Source organism: Ovis canadensis, chromosome 15 (assembly GCF_042477335.2).
Source record: "Ovis canadensis isolate MfBH-ARS-UI-01 breed Bighorn chromosome 15, ARS-UI_OviCan_v2, whole genome shotgun sequence".
NCBI lineage: Eukaryota > Metazoa > Chordata > Mammalia > Artiodactyla > Bovidae > Ovis > Ovis canadensis.
In genome coordinates, this window is record NC_091259.1 from 53436412 (window position 1) to 53456047 (window position 19636).

Below are 19636 nucleotides of genomic sequence, written 5' to 3' on the forward strand. Positions count from 1 at the left end.
CCATGGCAGGGCTGAATGAAGAGTGAACTAAGAGAGGGCAATGGCTCAGAAAACCTCTTAGAAAAGACCACGTAACAGCAGCCTGCCTCAAAACTTCAAAACTGTGAAGTGTTGTGTGCTGAATGAATGGGGGAAAAAAAGACGTTACGCAGAAGACTTCTGGTTCAAGATGGCAGACTGAGCATACTTCGCCTTTCCCAATCCTTAAATCCCACTAAATTAATAGTAAACTAATAGGTTTAAACAGAATAAACAACTAACAGCAAAGAGAACAATATAAAGTAGAGAGGAAGTGTGAGGATGTAGTCTCGAGAGACAAAATATTTCAACATATTTCTGAAAACAGATGAAAAAGTGGTGACAAATGCAATCAACTGGAGGAAGTCATGGCCTGCAGAGAGCTGCAAGGTACCACAGGGAAGAGGAAATCATACGCCTGGCCGAAGCCTACGATCAGAAGGTGAGGGTTAGGTCTGAGTTTGAAAACAAAAAGGTTAATTGAAAATCTGTGTATAGCACACTCTTCTAGCCCTCGCTGCTACCGGAAGAGCTTAGGCAGCCCAGCATTTGACACCAGGGCAAAAAAAAAAAAAAAAAAAATCTCTACAGAAATTAAATGAATTATTAAGGGAGAACTAGGGTGCCTAATGGGAGTAGGCAATGGCACCCCACTCCAGTACTCTTGCCTGGAAAATCCCATGGACAGAGGAGCCTGGTAGGCTGCAGTCCATGGGGTCGCTAAGAGTCGGCACAACTGAGCAGCTTCACTTTCACTTTTCACTTTCATGCACTGGAGAAGGAAATGGCAACTCACTCCAGTGTTCTTGCCTGGAGAATCCCAGGGACGGGGGAGGCTGGTGGGCTGCCGTCTATGGGGTCACATAGAGTTGGACACGACTGAAGCAACTTAGCAGCAGCCACAGGGTGCCTAATGATACTATTGTCACACAAAAGTTAGGTCCTATTTTTCTGAGTCTGCTCTTTTTCTAAGAATTCATTTTAAAGAAAAACTTCAGTCAACAAGCCCACCCAAATACATAGGACTCCTGGTTAGCCCTCTTATTCCTTAATACGAGAAGTGTTTTAGTTACCCACTGCTGTTACCAAATCACTTCAAAACTTAGTGGCTCAAAATAACAAACATCTTACACAGTTTCTGAGAGTCAGGAACTCAGAAGCAGCTTAGCGGAGTCATTTTCACTCAGTTCTCTCATGAGGTTGCAGTCTACATCTTGGCTGGGTCTATGCCTTCCCTGGTGGCTCAGCGGTAATTTGCCTGCAATGCAGGAGACCCAGGTTCAGTCCCTGGGTCAGGAAGATCCCCTGCAGAAGGGAATGGCACCCCACTCCAGTACTCTTGCCTGGAGAATCCCATGGACAGAGGAGCCTGGTGGGGGACAGTCTATGAGGTTGCAGAGCTGGACATGACTGAGGGACTAAGCACAGCACACTCATAGTTACCTGAAGGTTTGCTTGGGACTGAAGGATCTGCTTCTAAGCTCTCTTATGTGGCTGTCAGCCAGGGCTTGCACCCATGCTATGTGTTTCCTCATATTGCAGTCATTAACTTCTTCCAGAAAGAGAAAGAGATGAGAAAACACAAAACAAGAGTCAGGAAGTCATAGTGCTTTTTATGACCTAAACTGTGAAACTGCAAACTATCATATAACCCTATTTTACTATTTGCATAGACCAACCTTGATGCCATGTGAGAGGGAAGTACGGACAAGATTATCAGCAGGTGACATCATTGGACACCAAATGGGAGGCTGGCTGCCACAGTAGGCAAAAATGATTACCAGACATGTGGCAAAAACCTGAAGCACCAAAGGAAAAGCCAATAATCAAATGTACAATGCCACTCCAGAGAGAAACACATTGTTAGAAGCACAGATGAGTATTCTTAGATATATTTTATTAGCAGCAAGGAGTGATGGGCCAAAAGAAGACAGGAGATAGTACCAAAGAATTATTTTGAAAACAATTCAACAGGATTTTGAAAATAATATTACATTAGACCAAAGTATAAACAGGCACTCTTTTATATTCTAAAGTAGCCTGTAGAGCGGGGCACCATCAGCCCTAAGAACCGACTTGAGCTTTGAGTATAACTCATGGAAGCGAGTGTTAAAGAGATCTGCATTTTTCCAGGTCTTAGCATTAGTGCCTGTGTCTGGTTTGTTCTAAGCCCCTTCCTGGAGGTCCTGCATAACTGCAATTAGAACTGCTGTTCATTTTGCTTTCACACTGGATGTGGGTATTATTGGAGTACAAAAGCATGTTTGTTCCATTTCTGAATTTGTAAATATTTGTAGCACAACCAAGAGTTAAACACTGAGGATACCTTACTGCTTTTCATAGTTGAAATTACTTCTCATTTTTTCCCCTGAAAATCTATTAACATTATTTGGGTTCCACTTCAAAGTCTAATTCTACTCTTTTTCTGTACAAATTCTGAGAGCTGACGTGTACTAGGTGTGATGTTAGGTCCTACAGATATCATAATGAGCAAGACATGGGGCTTACACTACACTGAGCATGCAGGCAATTTTCACTGCCTTATGAAAAAGTCTGTGATGGTGGCAAGAATAAAGAGTTATGGATATATACAAGAGGAGCTCCTAACCCAGTTTTTGGGAGTGTGCAGTCATGAAGGGTTTCCACTCCACCTCTCTATTTGATTTTGCTTCCTAAATATCTCTAAGATCCATAATAGACTCTTTTCTACCACACCGTGTGGCTAGGCCAAGGTACTGTCATCAATTGCTTAGACTATTTCAACAGACTCATAAACAAATGATTGTCCTGAATCCACTTTTGTCCCTCTGCAATCTGTTTTCACATAGCAGCCAGGGTGTTATTTTGAAAACACATATTTTACCATGTCACTTTTCTGTTCAAAACATTTTAGCAGCTTCCCAATGCTCTTATAAGGACAAATTCCTTAACATAATTTACCCTATACCTATCTCTCTAGTTACATCTGAACTGACACATACCTCCATTACCCACGTTACTCAAGCTGCAGTGGTCTTTTGTGCACCACAGCTTGCATTCTTGCTACAAATTTCTGAATACATCATTTTCTCCTGACTTCAATATTTTCCCTTATCCCTTTGCCTTGTTAACTCTACCTCTTCCTTCAGATCTCAACTCAATCATCATTTCCTCAGAGAAGACTTTCTTGATCTCTCTTATGTCCTTGATAAGGTAAAATATATCTTATTTTATGTTCTTATAGTAGCATGCTTTTCCCTTTCATAACATTTGTTATACTGAGGTATTTCTTCTATTTGTGTAATTGTGTAACTGAAGTCTGTCTTTCACCTAGATACACGTTCCCTAAAATCAGGAACTCTCTTAGGAGCAAATAAGTTGTTATTGAATAATTAAACAGGAAAGAATCTGAATTTCCTCCCTAAACATAAAAAATTTTAATTCTCTCCCTAAATGGAAACGAACTTAATCTAAATGATTAGATTGATGATTTAAAAAACCAGTTCATTGTATTATAACTAAACATGATGACCATCCAACCAGAGGAACCAATTCATCAACATATACTAAAGGAAACCTCCCAGTTCCTTTAAAGTCAACCCATAATTCTTCAAAGAGAGTACCTCAAGGAGGATATCTACACGGAAAAGGAAAGCTTATGCCCCTACCCCAACTTCTGCCCCCTCCAAACACTCTTTTCCCCAAGATCTTAATATCAGAGATATAGGCATGGAACCAAACTTATTCTCTCCCACCTTCTAAGATCTCTAAATTTTCTCTCTCTCTCTTTTTTTTTTTTTTTTTTTGCCACACCACACAGCATACTGGATCTTAGTTCCTGACGAGGGATCAAACCTGTGCCCCCAGCAGTGGAAGCACAGAATCCTAACCACTGGACTGCCAGGGAAATCTCTTAACTTTTCTTTCTTTGTATTTCCTAAAATAGATGTTACAGAGGAGACATATACTTGTCAGCTTCTATTCCCTTAAGAGAAAGAGGCTTTTTTCAGGGAAAAGAAAAGGACTAACTTTTACTTGGTCTTCATTGTAAAATAATATTTCTAATTTTATAACAGTAGGTTGTTCATAGGGACAATAAGATTCCCTTTAAGAACTTGGGAAGAAGGTTGCACACTAAGTTTTAAACTATTTTTTAAAATGATGGTTTGCATTAGAGATATGTAAAGTCACAAAACAGAGACAGAATAAGCTCTTATCAAGACTGGAACAAAACTATATTATTTAATATACTAACACATACAGGGTAAAAACATGACAAATTTAAAAAGACTAATTGGCAAAGTAAATTCAGCAAAGGGAAAGTCAGACATTGGTAGTGTTTTATTTCATGGTCAGAAGAGAGGGTGTCCTGGCCCAGTATGATGACCAGCCTGGCCCAGTATGATGCCCAGCCAGCCAGGTGCTATAGCAGGTATGACCATGTGCACTTACCAATTTTCAGGGCTCTGTGACACCATGCATTAAGATCTCCAATTGGCTGCTCTTTTTCTAAACTGCAGGCTCACTAAGCAGCCTTCTAGCTATAATTAACTTTTCCATTTTCGCTAGTCTCCAGAGAATGCATTTACGTTATCTACCTAATGGTTACACGTTTTTTAAAAAAGTTGTGGTACAGTTAACATACAATATTAAGTAAGTTTCAGGTATAAAACACAGTGGTTCACAACATTTGTAGCTATTATAAAAATATAGGTTATATTCCCTATATAATACAGTGTGTTGTACAATATATCCTTATAGCCTGTTTGTTTTATATAATTTGTACATTTTAATCCCTTACCCTATATCTTCCCCCTTCCCTTCTTCCCTCTCCCGACTGATAATCACTATAAACTGACTTTAAATTAATTAATCAGCATTTTAGTCATTGGCCTCTATAAGCCTTCTTAAAGGGAGTCCCTTTGAGAAAGAGATCTAGCTCTCACCATACTGACAATCATGTTTCCAAGCTAAGTTTGATGGTCATATTCTGGCTTGTTTTGAATTTTCCAAACAAATGCCTATCCAAAGGGATCTATCTGAATAGAACACCAAATTCCCAATGGGATACCAAGTTTTTCTCTAACTGATTCTGTGTTAAACCTGCAGCAATTTACATGGAAAGCCTACCTCTACCTGACACTGAAGAGTTGCCTCTCTCCTTCCCTGTCGGAGAAGACAGAGGAAAGAATCAGTGAATTTGAAGAAAGAACAATAAAAATTATCAAAGTGGAATAAAAAAGAAAAAATAAACTGAAAGACAAAACAAACCAGAAACCTCTGGTGTCCCCAAAAGAGAGGACTAAGGAGAGACTGAAAAAAGTACCAAAGAAGTAATAGATATCTTCCTAAATTGAGCCATTAACTTATAGAATTAGGAAGCTGAGTAAATCTCATACAAGATAAACCCCTAAACTCACCCAAACTTAAATAATTAAACTTCTGAAAATCAAAAATAAGGGAAAATTGTGAAAGCAACTTATGTCCAAATGACACTTATTTGGATAACAGATTTCTCATCAGAAACCACTGAGGCCAAAAGGTAGTAGTAGCACAATATTTCTCAACTACTAGGAGAACTGGCAACCCAGAAGCCTATAGCCAATGAAAGCATTCTTCAGGATTAAATGGGAAAATCAAAACATTCTCAAATGAAGGAAAATAAAAATTTTGTTACCAACAAAGTTACCTTAAAACAATGGCTAAAAGAAGTCTATAAGCAGAAAGGAAATAACAGAGGCACATGAGGAAGGACAAAAGAGGGTGGTAAGCAAAAATACGGGTAAATACAACAAATATACCATTGATGATTTATATATAAGAAAAGAGTTAAAATCTCAAATCAATAATCTAAACTGTCACCTCAAGAACTTAGAATAAGACAAGCAAGATAAATCCAAAGCAAAAAGGAGGAGAAACATACCAAAACTGTGTGGCATTAGCAAATAGATGGACAAACAGAACACTGGAAGACAACAAAGAACCCAGAAATTGACCCAAACAGATATGCTTGACGGATTGCTGACAAAGGTTCAAAGGCTGTGATGCAAGTAATTTAGTGGAGAAAGACAGACTTTTCAACAAATGGTGCTGGAGCAACTGGACATCCAAAGGCAAAAACCTTGACCTAATTTCACATCTTACACAAAATTAACTCAAAGTGGTCATGGGCTTAAATGTAAAGTGTAAAACTATACTGTTTTATTTTAAAACTAATATTTTTAAAGAAAATCTTATGGAACCACTGGTGAGGTGATTTCCTAAACTTCTTACCATGATCCATAAAAGAAAAAATTAGTAGGTTTCTTTTCATCAAAATTAAATTTTTTTCTCAGTGAAAAACTGTTAGAATGAAGAGGCAAGCTATGGAGTACAAGAGAACACTTGCAAGCCACATTATCTACCAAATGACTAGTATCTAGAACATACACAGAATTCTCAAAACTCATCAGTAATAAAAACAAGAATCCAATTAGAAAAATGAAAAAAGGCATGAAAAGACTTCACCAAAGAGGATAAAGCAGAGAGCAAATAAGCACATGAAAAAACATTCAACATCATTAGCCATTTAGGAAATGCAAATTAAAATGACAAATGAGATGTCATTACACACCTATCAAAATGGCTAAAATGAAAAATAGACACCCAAACTGAATCACACTCATACACTGCTAGTGTGAATGTAAAAAGGTACAGGCCCTATGCAAAACAATTTGGTTGTGTTTCAAAAAACTAACATGCAACCACCATATGATCCAGCAGCTGCACTCTTGGGCATTCATCTAAGAGAAATAAAGACGTTCACACCAGCTTATAGCTCTTTCATTCACAGTAGTCAAGCCCAAAGTCCTTCAATGAGTGAATGGTTAAACAAACTGTGGTACATCAATACCTTGGAATATGGATATGTGATAAGTCGCTTCAGTTGTGTCCTACTCTTTGTGACCCTATTTAGTCGGCCAGGCTCCTCTGTCCATGGCATTTTTCAGGTAAGAATACTGGAGTGGGTCCTCATGCCCTCCTCCAGGAGATCTTCTGGACCCAGGGATTGAACCCACATCTCTTATGTCTCCTGCATTGGCAGGTGCATTCTTTACCACTAGCACCACCTGGAAAGCTCTACTCATCAATAGAAAGAAACAAACAACTGACACACTCAAAAATCTGGATAAATTTCCAGATAATTATGTTGAGGAAAAAAGATAATTCCAAAAGGTTATCTATTGTACAATTCCATTTATACAATATTCTTAAAATTAAAAAACTATGGAACTGGAGAGTCAACTAGAGGTACCCAGAGGTTAAAGAAAGAGTACTGTGAACTGAAGTAGACTGGGTAAAGGTACTCCAAAGTAGTCTCTTCCTGTGTTATTTCTGTATTATTTCTTACAACTGTATAGTAATCTACAATTATTTCAAAATAAAAACTTAACTAAATTTTCAAACATGAGTAGAAATGTTTCCTTTCAAATTCCATCTTTATTTTGTCATTGCTTTATGCTTTGTAGCAGAATAGGAACAATAAATATTGATTGAACATAGTATGTGACAGGTATTTTAATATTGCCTCATTTAATGCTCATATAACACTGTGAGGCAAGTAATATTATCCCACTTCGTATTTGCAGTATGTAAGGCTTAGAGAGTTTAAATAACTTGTCCAAGATCACACAGTTAGTTATCAAGCATCAAAGTCAAGATTCACCTGCACACCTGCCTAGCTCAAAAACTGGTGTTCTTAATGCTGTAATATCCTTCAAAGACAATCTATGTTGAGCATCACTTCACAGTACTATATTTTGGACTGAGAGATAGAAGCATGAGATTTTAATTATATTTTCCTCTCATCCAGTTGTCTTTTCTTGTAGCTTCTTCCCTACACTGCTCCTCTATGCTCTGGTGCAGATATATTTCTTGTATTCCAGAAGCACCACAGGCAACCTGAGCCTTTTCTGCTTCACTGACTAACCTGATAAAATCCAATATTTCTTAAAATAAGCTCCTAAATAGCTCATGGGATCATTGTCAGGCATTGCCTGCAACACCCAGAGTTTGTTCGGTCCTTCTGAATCTCTCAGTAAAAGTAACTGCTTCACTCTTCTTGTATCCTTCCTATTATCTGATGATACTGGACAGCGTGGTAGTAGATTTTAAGTGATATTAAGAAAATTCATTTATTATCATAATAAAAAACCACTTAGGAGTGATTCCTCAGCCTGTGATACAAACATCCTGCATCTTCATGGCTTGGAAATAATAAATTAATTCAATATTGCATGGATACCAGAGGTTTTTTAGAATTGTCAGCCATACAGGGCTCTATAAAGAGTCCAGTAAACAAAATGCCAAATAAACCAGCTATTCTTCAGCATTAATATCCCCCAGTAAGTCCTTTGGAAAAAAATGAATATACCTTAATTTGATTTTTACCTTGTGTCCAGTACTGTGCTATTTTAAATGTGCTAAACAATTTAATCCTTCCCAAACCTTCATGAAGTGGGCATTCTCACATTTTGATCATACAGATTAGAAAATTGACATGGTGAGGTTCAGCAGCTTGCCTCAAACCACCCTGGAGATGTGATTTTGAACTTAGGCAGTCTACTCATGAGCCCAGAAGCTTAAAACCACACATTTTACTATACTTCTTTTAATTCTGAGTTTATTTCTATAGTCTACTAATTTTCTTCCATGTGCCTTTAGGGACTATTAGAGGGAAGTTAAAGTCAGGAGAGAAACTGGAGGTGAAGAATGTATCAGAGAAATATTGATTAAAAAATTTTTTTTTTACTTTTTAATAATTCCAAAGTTACACAAAGGCTGATAAGAATATAAGAACTCTAGTAGGCCTCCAGCCAGGTTTTCCAAGGGTTAACTGACACATTTTTGTCATCGTTCTCTCTTCCTCCCTCACACCTCTCTCTGTCTTGATATATGTATATGTGTGTGTACACTTTTTTCTGCCAAATTAGTTGAGAATAGATTGCAGGCATGATGACCCATTACTGCTATTTCCTAAAGAAAAGGAAATTCTCCTAACCACAAAATTAAGAAAATCCATATTAAGATCATATAATCCAAAAATCTCATTTAAATTTCACAGTTTGTTCCAACAACACATTTTATAGAAAAGGAAAATGCAAGGATCTTCTGGTTCAAGTTTCATCTGGAGATCAAGTATTACATTTCATTGTCTTCTTTTTTCATTCTTTTTTGATCTGAACAGTTCTTCAGTCTTTCCTGGGTCATGATCTTGACATTTTGAATCATACAAGACAGTTATTTTTTAGAATTCCTATCAATTTTATTTTACTTATGTTTCTTCAATATTAGATTTAGGTTATTCACTTTTGGCAGGAATGTTTTCACATAAAAACATAATGTTGATTTGTACCTTTTCCTAGTAATGTTAACTTTCATCACTGGGTTAAGATGGTATCTATCAAATTTCTTCACTATAAAGTTAAGATTTTAGCTTTGTAATTAATAAGCATTTTACAGGGAGAGTCTCTGAGATCACATTACTCTCTCATTCCTCATCAAATTTTCACCCACTAGTTTTATACTCTATTGACAATTCTTGACTAAATAATTACTATGATGTTTACTTATGTTGAGTTTCTAATAGTATCACTTCTTCTAGATTTATTCATCAGAATTACACTATAAGAAGTAACTTTTCCTGTATTCATTCGTTTATAGTCATTGATCTTTATTTTAACCAACAGGTTATAAGATGTTCCAGTCATCATTTATTCTTATGTTCAAACTGTCCCAATTATCCTTCAAGCTGGTTGCTGTGTCCTTCTGATAAGCCTTCATAATTTTTGATCACTTCCTTGCTTTATGACAAATCAAGATTTTCTGGGGTCATCTTATACCTTCCCTGTCTTAGTCCTGAGAATAAACATTTTCCTGAGAAGACCTAAAATTTAAAATTTTTCTAAGAAATTTTTTCTTATTTGATAAAGATATTTAGAAATCAAGATCTCGGTACTAGATGCACTCTTTGCTACGAGGGTTACATTAGCAGACAGAGCTAGAAAATGCACACATACACATACATATACACACAGACCTATATTCATGTTTCTCTAGATAGATACACAGAGCTTGTGTAATACCTCCAATTCCAAATTAACAACATTCTGCTTATTCTAACTTTCACTCTTTGATTATCCTTTCTCTGACAATGAGAAACGTTACTCCTATTTCTCTTATATAATTCTGGTCATTATATATTAGTCATTTCCCCCATTACAATGCCTCTTCCACCCTAGCCCCACAGGACTCATTAGCCCAGGCTATCTCCTCAGCCCTGAAAACACCCTCAGCCTAGGCCATGCAGTCCTCATAGGAGTATATTTTTTTACAATGAAGCACTGAAAGAATAAGCATAATTTTTAATATGTAAATAGATCAAGACCTTAGAACTGCATGCTGGTGGAATCTGTGAGCTATGATACAAGGCAATACAAGGTTCAGTGTACAGACAAAAGATGGAAGAGGTGGTCAAAAAAGATCTTATGCATAAGACAACCACTAATCAGCCCTTCAAAATTATATCTGGCAGAGAAGGGAGGAGGAAGGGACAGTGCACAGCATGCAAGAAAAGGTATGGTGATATGAAACATATGTTTCTACTCAGGAAATTTTAAGAAGACAATGTCTTCAGAGAGCTACAGTGAGATAAGAAGGTATACAGGTAAGCAGGATATAGGGCTTTTTCACATGATCTACAAAGAGGTTTAAAAATTATTCAATAGGGCATGTGTGCTAATTGCTTCAGAATAACTCTTTGAGACCCTATGAACCTTAGCCCACCAGACTCCTCTGTCCGTGGGATTCTCCAGGCAACAATATTGCAGCCCACCAGACTCCTCTGTCTATGGGATTCTCCAGGCAACAATACTGGACTGGGTGGCCATGCCCTCCTCCAGGGGATCTTCCCAACCCAGGTATCAAACCCTCCTCTCTTATGTCTTCTGCATTGGCAGGCAGGTTCTTTATCACTAGCATGCATGGATACTAAGTTGCTTCAGTCATGTCCAACTCTGCAACCCTACCGACTGCAGTCCGCCAGGCTCCTCTGTCCATGGGATTCTCCAGGCAAGAATACTGGAGTGGATTGCCATGCCCTTCTCCAGGGGATCCTCCCGACCCAGGGATTGAATCCATGTCTCTTGTATCTAACCTGCATTGGCAGGTGGGTTCTTTACCACTAGCGCCACCTAGGAAAAATAAGGAGATATTGTCTAGTTTTAACACAGAAGAACCAGGATATCCTTCAACATTTTAGAAATTTTACACTGTCTGCAGCATTGAGATTATAATTTAAATGAGGCCCACTCCAGTGTTCTTGCCTGGAGAATCCCAGGGACAGGGGAGCCTAGTGGGCTGCTGTCTATGGGGTCGCACAGAGTCGAACACAACTGAAGTGACTTAGCAGCAGCAGCAAACTAAAGATAAGAAACAGTAAGAGATTTGTAACACTCCAGGGAAGAAATCATAAACGTGGATGTAAGACATGTAAAGAAAGGAGATAAAATCAATATGTTTTATTACAGGTGACTAGAGGTGGGGAGTGTGGAAAAGTTAAAATGTAGAGGGATATCTATGATTCTCACACAGCAGACCAAGTTCATGGTAGTGATATTCACTGAGAATAAACAAAAGAGAAAATGTTTCAAGGAGAAGATGATGAATTCAGTTTTTGATCTGTAGAGTCTATGCTGCCTGCTGAATATTCAGTAAGAAACTGAGCAGTAGGTCTAGGGCCCTGAAGACTGAACAATACTGAAGACAGATCTCTTATTAGAGTCTCCAGTGTACTGGGGATAGTGGAATCCACAATAACAGATGACACAACCTAGAGAAGTCTGTTCTCTGAAGAGAGAGAAGGGATGGCCAATGACAGAGCCTGGAAACAAAAACATCCAAGGTATGCTCCAAAGAAGTAGGACTTGCAAAGGGGCCTTTGAGAATGTGGCAGAGAAGCAAAATGTTCAGAGCTAAGCTGATGGGAGTTACTTTTCACTTCATATTACTTCTGGATATCCCCCCATAATACAATGTTCCCAGGTTAAGTAACTAAGCAAACAAAAGGGGAACAAAATATGTACATTCAGCACCAAAAGCTGAATATTAAAAATAATACCTAATAATATCAGAATCTTTTAGTAATCTTTAATAACTATTCCTCAAGAAACTTCCAGGCTTCATCTTATACTAGTGAGGTTCTGAAAGCCCAAATGGAGACAAATACATAATTGACAATCAACTCAACTATTCATAGAATACTTAATGACCACTTCTTTCCTAGAAGATTTTTGGATCCTCTTATTCTCATCTTCATCTCATCTATTAGGCTACTCTCTTCTACCACCATCCCTTCCACCACCCATCTACATGTTCCTTTTATCACTCAACCTGTATGTCTTTGATGCTTTCTTCTCAAACTTTAATGTGCATTCAAGTCATTTGGGAATTTTGTTAAAATGTAGGTCCTAATTGTGGATGGAGTCTGAGATGCTTCATTTCTACCAGGTGTTCTGTGACAGATCAAAGGGCCACACTTTGAGTAGCAAGGGTTTAGAGTACTCTGTGCTTCTCTCATAACCTTTCTGTATACTCTCCCTCAGTCTCTGTCCATTTTATTACCTTTCAGCTGCTTGTTTCAACCTATGTTCTCTCCTCTTTTCTTCTGACCCACTATGCATCCATTATTTTTACTATGGCATTCAAAATGCCACTGTCCTCCTCATTTTATTATTCTGCTGCCGCTGCTGCTACTAAGTCGCATTAGTCGTGTCCAACTCTGTGCGACCCCATAGACGGCAGCCCAACAGGCTCCCCTGTCCCTGGGATTCTCCAGGCAAGAACACTGGAGTGGGTTGCCATTTCCTTCTCCAACGCATGAAAGTGAAAAGTGAAAGTGAAGTTGCTCAGTCGTGTCCGACTCTTCGCCACCCCATGGACTGTAGCCTACCAGGCTCCTCCATCCATGGGATTCTCCAGGCAAGAGTACTGGAGTGGGGTGCCATTGCCTTCTCCATTATTCTTATTTTAGCATTTCTTTTAATTCTTTCAGGATGTCTCAATTTTGTATTATAAGAGCAAATTGATTAAATCAAGCCACACAAGGGTCTTTGTTTCTGAGAGGCAATTTATGTCCCTCTGGGGTGTTTGTTCATTCACTCAGGAAAAGCATTGCTACAAAGAGATTTTCCTTAAGTCACACCAACTGGCATCACTGTGCAAGACCACAATTGTGGGATAAAAAGAAGAACTTTCCCTGAAAAGGAAAGCATTGCTTATTTTTTTTCAAGTTTCTCCTGCTCTAATCACTTTCTGGGACTTGAACCTTGAATATCCCAGTCATTCAAAAGTAGTAATGAGGATTATTGAGGTTACAGTTTACAAACCCCAAACTGGGACACAGTGTCATAAGGAAAAAGAGTACCTGAAAATGTTACTCCCTCAGAAAACTCTGGAACCTTGTTTGTAATGTGAAAATTGAATAGGGGTTCAGACTCAGATCTGGTACATGTGGATTTATTAAAAAGTCATTTGATCTTCTTAAACACTGGTTTTCTAATCATCCAAAGGCATAATAAAGTCTATTTCAAAGGGTGATTACAAGAGTTAAATCCTAAATTTTCACATAATGTGAAAGTCATGAAGCAGCTCTCAACCCTTTACAAATAGTATTACATTAAATCTTCACAGCAGTCTATAAGACGGGTACTATTTCTTACTACAACTTTACAGCGAGGAAACAAAGGTTTAGTAATCTATCCAAGGTCATATAGCTACTATACCGTGGAGCTAATTAGAATTCAGGCAGTCTGACTCCAGCACCTACAGTTTTTAACCACTGCTTATTCTACTTCTGGAAAACTATAATAGAGCATTTTTCTTGGACTTGATGCAAACAACCAGCAATTTTCAACGTTGTAAGTATGAGCATTTTGAGTGCGAAGCTTACATCAGATTTATTTTATATCCCTCTCCACCCTACATCAGGCTTGTGCTTTTGGTTTTCTCAGTGTATTTTAGTCAAACAAAAAAGAAAACAAGACCTTATCATAAGAGGCAAATAGTTCTGAATGGAGAAATGTAGACGTTTGTCACTAAAAGAATAATTAAAGGCACAAAATTTTATCTACACAATAAATGACCAAGAGAATGAAGTAAATTCTTCTGTTCAGTTCTTGCATTAAGAGCTCAGAATTCATCAATCTTAATGCACAAATTCCTGGTAAGACTCTAGCTCAAACTATGGAATCTGTGACTTACTCTAATTATTCTTTAAAAGCATATAGTCTATTATAATAAAATATTTGCTCCTGGCCTTATTCTGTCGAATTATTCTAACACATGAAATAAGATATGAAGGAACTGACACATTCTTTTTATAGATTTCTACAAATATCCCAAGATAATATAAAAGCAAAAGCAGCAACGAAAGTGTCTTGTCATCAGCGTTTCAAGAACAATGCACAGCACCATGGTGGTGTCTCCCACAACAATGAAATCTGTCATCAATTTTAATGTACTTGAGCACTCTGTGGTGGTGTAGGAACAGTCCTCTTATTCTTCAGACTGTCTGAAGTGTCATAGGTGGTCAGTTCATCAGTGCAATAGGATTTTGCATTGTGAATTACATTCTAGATTAGGTAACTAATTCCCCATAAGCCCACCAAGCCTGTAAGAATTCTGATCTTCTGGAAGTTTAGTTCAGGTCAGTTCAGTCACTCAGTCGTGTCCAACTCTTTGTGACCTCATGAATTGCAACACGCCAGGCCTCCCTGTCCATCACCAACTCCCGCAGTTCACCAAACTCATGTTCATCAAGTCGGTGATGCCATCCAGCCATCTCATCTTTTGCCATCCCCTTCTCCTCCTGCCCCCAAACCCTCTCAGCATCAGAGTCTTTTCCAATGAGTCAACTCTTCACATGAGGTGGTCAAAGTATTGGAGTTTCAGCTTTAGCATCAGTCCTTCCAAAGAACACCCAGGACTGATCTCCTTTTGAATGGACTGGTTGGCTCTCCTTGCAGTCCAAGGGACTCTCAAGTCTTCTCCAACACCACAGTTCAAAAGCATCAATTCTTCAGCGCTCAGCTTTCTTCACAGTCCAACTCTCACACCCATACATGACCACTGGAAAAACCATAGCCTTGACTAGATGGACCTTAGTTGGCAAAGTAATGTCTCTGATTTTGAATATGCTATCTAGGTTGGTCATAACTTTCCTTCCAAGGAGTAAGAGTCTTTTAATTTCATGGCTGAAATCACTATCTGCAGTGATTTTGGAGCTCCAAAAATAAAGTCTGACACTGTTTCCCCATCTATTTCTCATGAAGTGATGGGACTAGATGCGATGATCTTAGTTTTCTGAATGTTGAGCTTTAAGCCAACTTTTTCACTCTCCTCTTTCACTTTCATCAGGAGGCTTCTGGAAGTTACAGAGTAGGAAAGCAGAAACAATTATTAGACCTGGAAATGCAATTACTATGTGTGATTCAGTTAAACTTGTCTTCTGTTTCCAGAATTATTTGTTTCTCGAGAGATGGGTTTTTATTCTGTCAACCTTGGTCATGATGCAGGCTTTCCTTAAATAACTGGTGATTCATAGTGGTCCATTCATATTTTGCAATAAGGGAATAAGAATGACTAGAATTTCTGTACATGTGGACAGAATTTAGCAACTGATAAGCTGCATACCTGTTTAGATGTATTAAACTGTTGTCCTATGAGCCTAAATTAGGTCTCACATAGTGATATAAACTTTATAAATTAGACTGTAAATAACTAAAAATTGGGAGATTTTTACATGAAAATTATACTTCTGGCTTCTTCTGAAAAATAGACTATCGAGCAACACTTGATCCATGTTCACAAATGTCACCTGGCTGAGAGTTGGTGGCTATTCTGCCTGCAGCCCATTTTAAACACGTGTGTATATGTGACATATCTGGTTCATACTGACACTGGAATTTAATATATCTACTTGACAGCAAGCAAGCAGGAGGCTATAATTTCTGCTGGAGAATCCTTACATACTAGGATAAAGAGGACTTTATTCTGAAGCATCAGACCACACTAGCTGCCCTTGACTTTCCTGGACAGACTGTTCATTTTTTTAATATAGAAAAAATAAGCTCCAAGTGCAGGAAATTGAGATGATCAAGCTTCATAGGTGATGGTCAGTTTGTGCAAGGCCATTCTCTTGTTACAGTTTATTCTATTGTACTTTTCCCTTAATTCCCTACCCACACTCTTATTTTGCTTTATGGACACTAGGTCAAATGTATTCCATAAGGTCCTGATGTGCATATATTCATGAAAAATATAGTATCATATAAACATTAGTGCTAATTTACAATATGAGAAGGCAATGGCAATCCACTCCAGTACTTTTGCCTGGAAAATCCCATGGATAGAGGAGCCTGGTAAGCTGCAGTCCATGGTGTCGCGAAGAGTCGGACACGACTGAGCGACTTCACTTTCACTTTTCACTTTCATGCATTAGAGAAGAAATGGCAACCCACCCCAGTGTTCTTGCCTGGAGAACCCGAGGGACGGCAGAGCCTGGTGGGCTGCCATCTATGGGGTCGCACAGAGTCAGACACGACTGAAGGAAACTTAGCAGCAGCAGCAGCAGTTTACAATATAAGTTTTAAATTTACTTAAAGATCTTTTATTGTAGGTTTCAGTCTCCTCCTTATTTTGTCAATCAATATTGTTTTAATTATTTATCCATGCCACTCTTTATACAACACATTCATTCTTTTTTTTTCACTGATTCTAGTATACCCATCATTCATATATTCAACATATATTTATTCATTGTCTACTAAGTGTCAGATGTTTTAGGCCCAATGAACAAAAGAAACAAAGCCAAGTCCTTGCTCTCACAGAGCTTGTATTTGCTCAGAGAGGAAGCAAGATCAATATTCGTGAGTAAGGAAGAGCATAGATTTTGGTGCTGTGAGAGAGAGACGATATGAGTTATTTAGAAGAGGAAGAAGAGGACTAGATTGCTGACAAATTGTCTGTTGGCCGCAGTAACACTCTACGTAATATGTATGACCACAAACCATAAGTGACACTAGGCAGCATGGTTTTGAGATTTTATTTAGCTATATTCAGGTCTCTTGGTAGAGAGACCTGAGGAAAGTTACATCCAACAGAGTTGCGGTTTTGCCATACGAGAATGTCACAGCAAGAGTGGAGTAAGGGAATTAAGAGAGTGGTTAGGTGTTGGACTATGGAATCTAAGTTCGTTCGGAGAAGGCAATGGCACCCCACTCCAGTACTCTTGCCTGGAAAATCCCATGGACGGAGGAACCTGGTAGGCTGCAGTCCACGGGGTCGCTAAGAGTCAGGTACGACTGAGCAACTTCACTTTCATTAAGTGTTGGACCATGGAATCTAAGATGAGTAAGGAAGGAAATGAGTACATGAAGGAAATAAGATTTCACTTTTTAAAATGTATTTCTGATTGTAGTGAGGATGTAGAATCATTGGAGTCTACAGGGATGAAGTATACGGTGGTAGGACGGTCATCTGAGAAGAACAGGCAAAAACTGAGTTTATAGACGGAGTACATTTAAAGATATATGCACACCAATGTTCATAGTAACACTACTATAACCAAGATATAGCAGCAACCCAAGTATCAATCAATGAACAAATGGATAAAGATGTGCTATATATATATACAATGGACTGTTACTCAGCCATAAAAAAATAAAATTCTGCCTTTTGCAGCAATGTGGATAGACAGAGTATAATGCTTAGTGAAATATGTCAGACAGAGAAAGATAAATACTTCATATTAATTATTTGTGGAATCTAAAAAATAAAGCAAACAAATAAATGTATATAGCAAAACAGAAACAAACTCATAGATGTAGAACACAAACTAGTGGCTACCAGTGGGGAAAGGGAAGTGGGAAGGGGTAGGATAGGGGTATGGGATTAACAGATACAAACTACTATGGATAAAATAGATAAGCAACAAGGATACACTGTATAGCACAGGGAATTATAGCTATTTTGTAATAACATTTAATGAAGTATAATCTGTAAAAACAAAGGAATGATACTTTTGAACTGTAGTGGTAGAGAAGATTCCAGAGTTCCTTGGACAGCAAGATCAAACCAGTCAATCCTAAAGGAAATCAACCCTGAATACTCATTGGAAGGATTGATGCTAAAGCTGAAGCTCCAATATCCTGGCCATCTGATGTGAAGAGCCGACTCACTAGAAAAGACCCTGATGCTGGGAAAGAATGAAAGGCAGAGAAGAGACAGAGGAAGAGATGATTGGATGGCATCACTGATTCAACAGACATGAACTTGGACAAACTCCAGGAGACAGTGAGAGACAGGGAGGCCTGGCATGCTGCAGTCCATGGGGTCACAAAGAGTTGGACATGACTCTGCAACTGAACAACTATCTATAAAAACACTGAATCACTGTGCTGTATACCTGAAACTGATATAATATTGTAAATCAATTATTACTTCAGTAAAAAAAATTTAAATACAAAATATTTAAAATACAAAATATAATGACTAGATTCAAATAATTTCATCCCCTCTCCCTCAAATGTAGTAATGTATACTCCTACACATGTCTCTTACTAGATCCATGGAAGGGTTTCTTTAGTTCATTCCCAGGATCAGAATTGTTCCATCATATGGTATAAGCATTTTTAATTTCCCCAAATGTTGTCACCTTTCTTTCCAGAATGAATGAATGTGCTGTTTTATATTCCCACCAGTAGAATATAAATGCCCCCCTTCTCTCACATTGAACTTCTAATATCTGTCAGCCAGGTGAGTTTAAAGTGGTATCTCATGGTTTAATTTTCATGTATCTAATTACTATTATGCTATTAATGATTAATAACATATTATATACATGTTATTCTTTCAATGTTCCTTTCTATAAACTGCTCTCTACTTTGTTCATTTCTCTAGTCTTATTTATATTAAATTTTCACATAGTAGAGCTATTAATTCTTTATTCATTCAATTTATAGTGTAACTATTTATATGTTACTCTTTATGGGATCTTAAATTTATCTTTATGATATAAAAGTGATCTATTTTCTCAATAAAATGAAGCAGTTTCCCCAGTAAGATCTACTGAACAATCCTTTTCCTCAACTCTACTATACATGAAGTTATATATACACAAAACTATACCTATTTCTGGAGAAGGCAATGGCATCCCACTCCAGTACTCTTGCCTGGAGAACCCCATGGACGAAGGAGCCTGGTGGGCTGCAGTCCATGGGGTCGCTAAGAGTCAGACACGACTGAGCACTTTCACTTCCGTGCACTGGAGAAGGAAATGGCAACCCATTCCAGTGTTCTTGCCTGGAGAATCCCAGGGACAGGGGAGCCTGGTGGGCTGCCATCTATGGAGTCGCACAGAGTCAGACACAACTGAAGCGACTTAGCAGCAGCAGCAGCAGCAGCAGCAGCATACTCTGTTACGTTATTCTTTTTGCCATTCCTATCTTACAAGGGCTTCCCTTGTAGCTCAGTCAGTAAATAATCTGCCTGCAATGGGAGGCCCAGGTTCGATTCCTAGGTCGGGAAGATCCCCTGGAGAAGG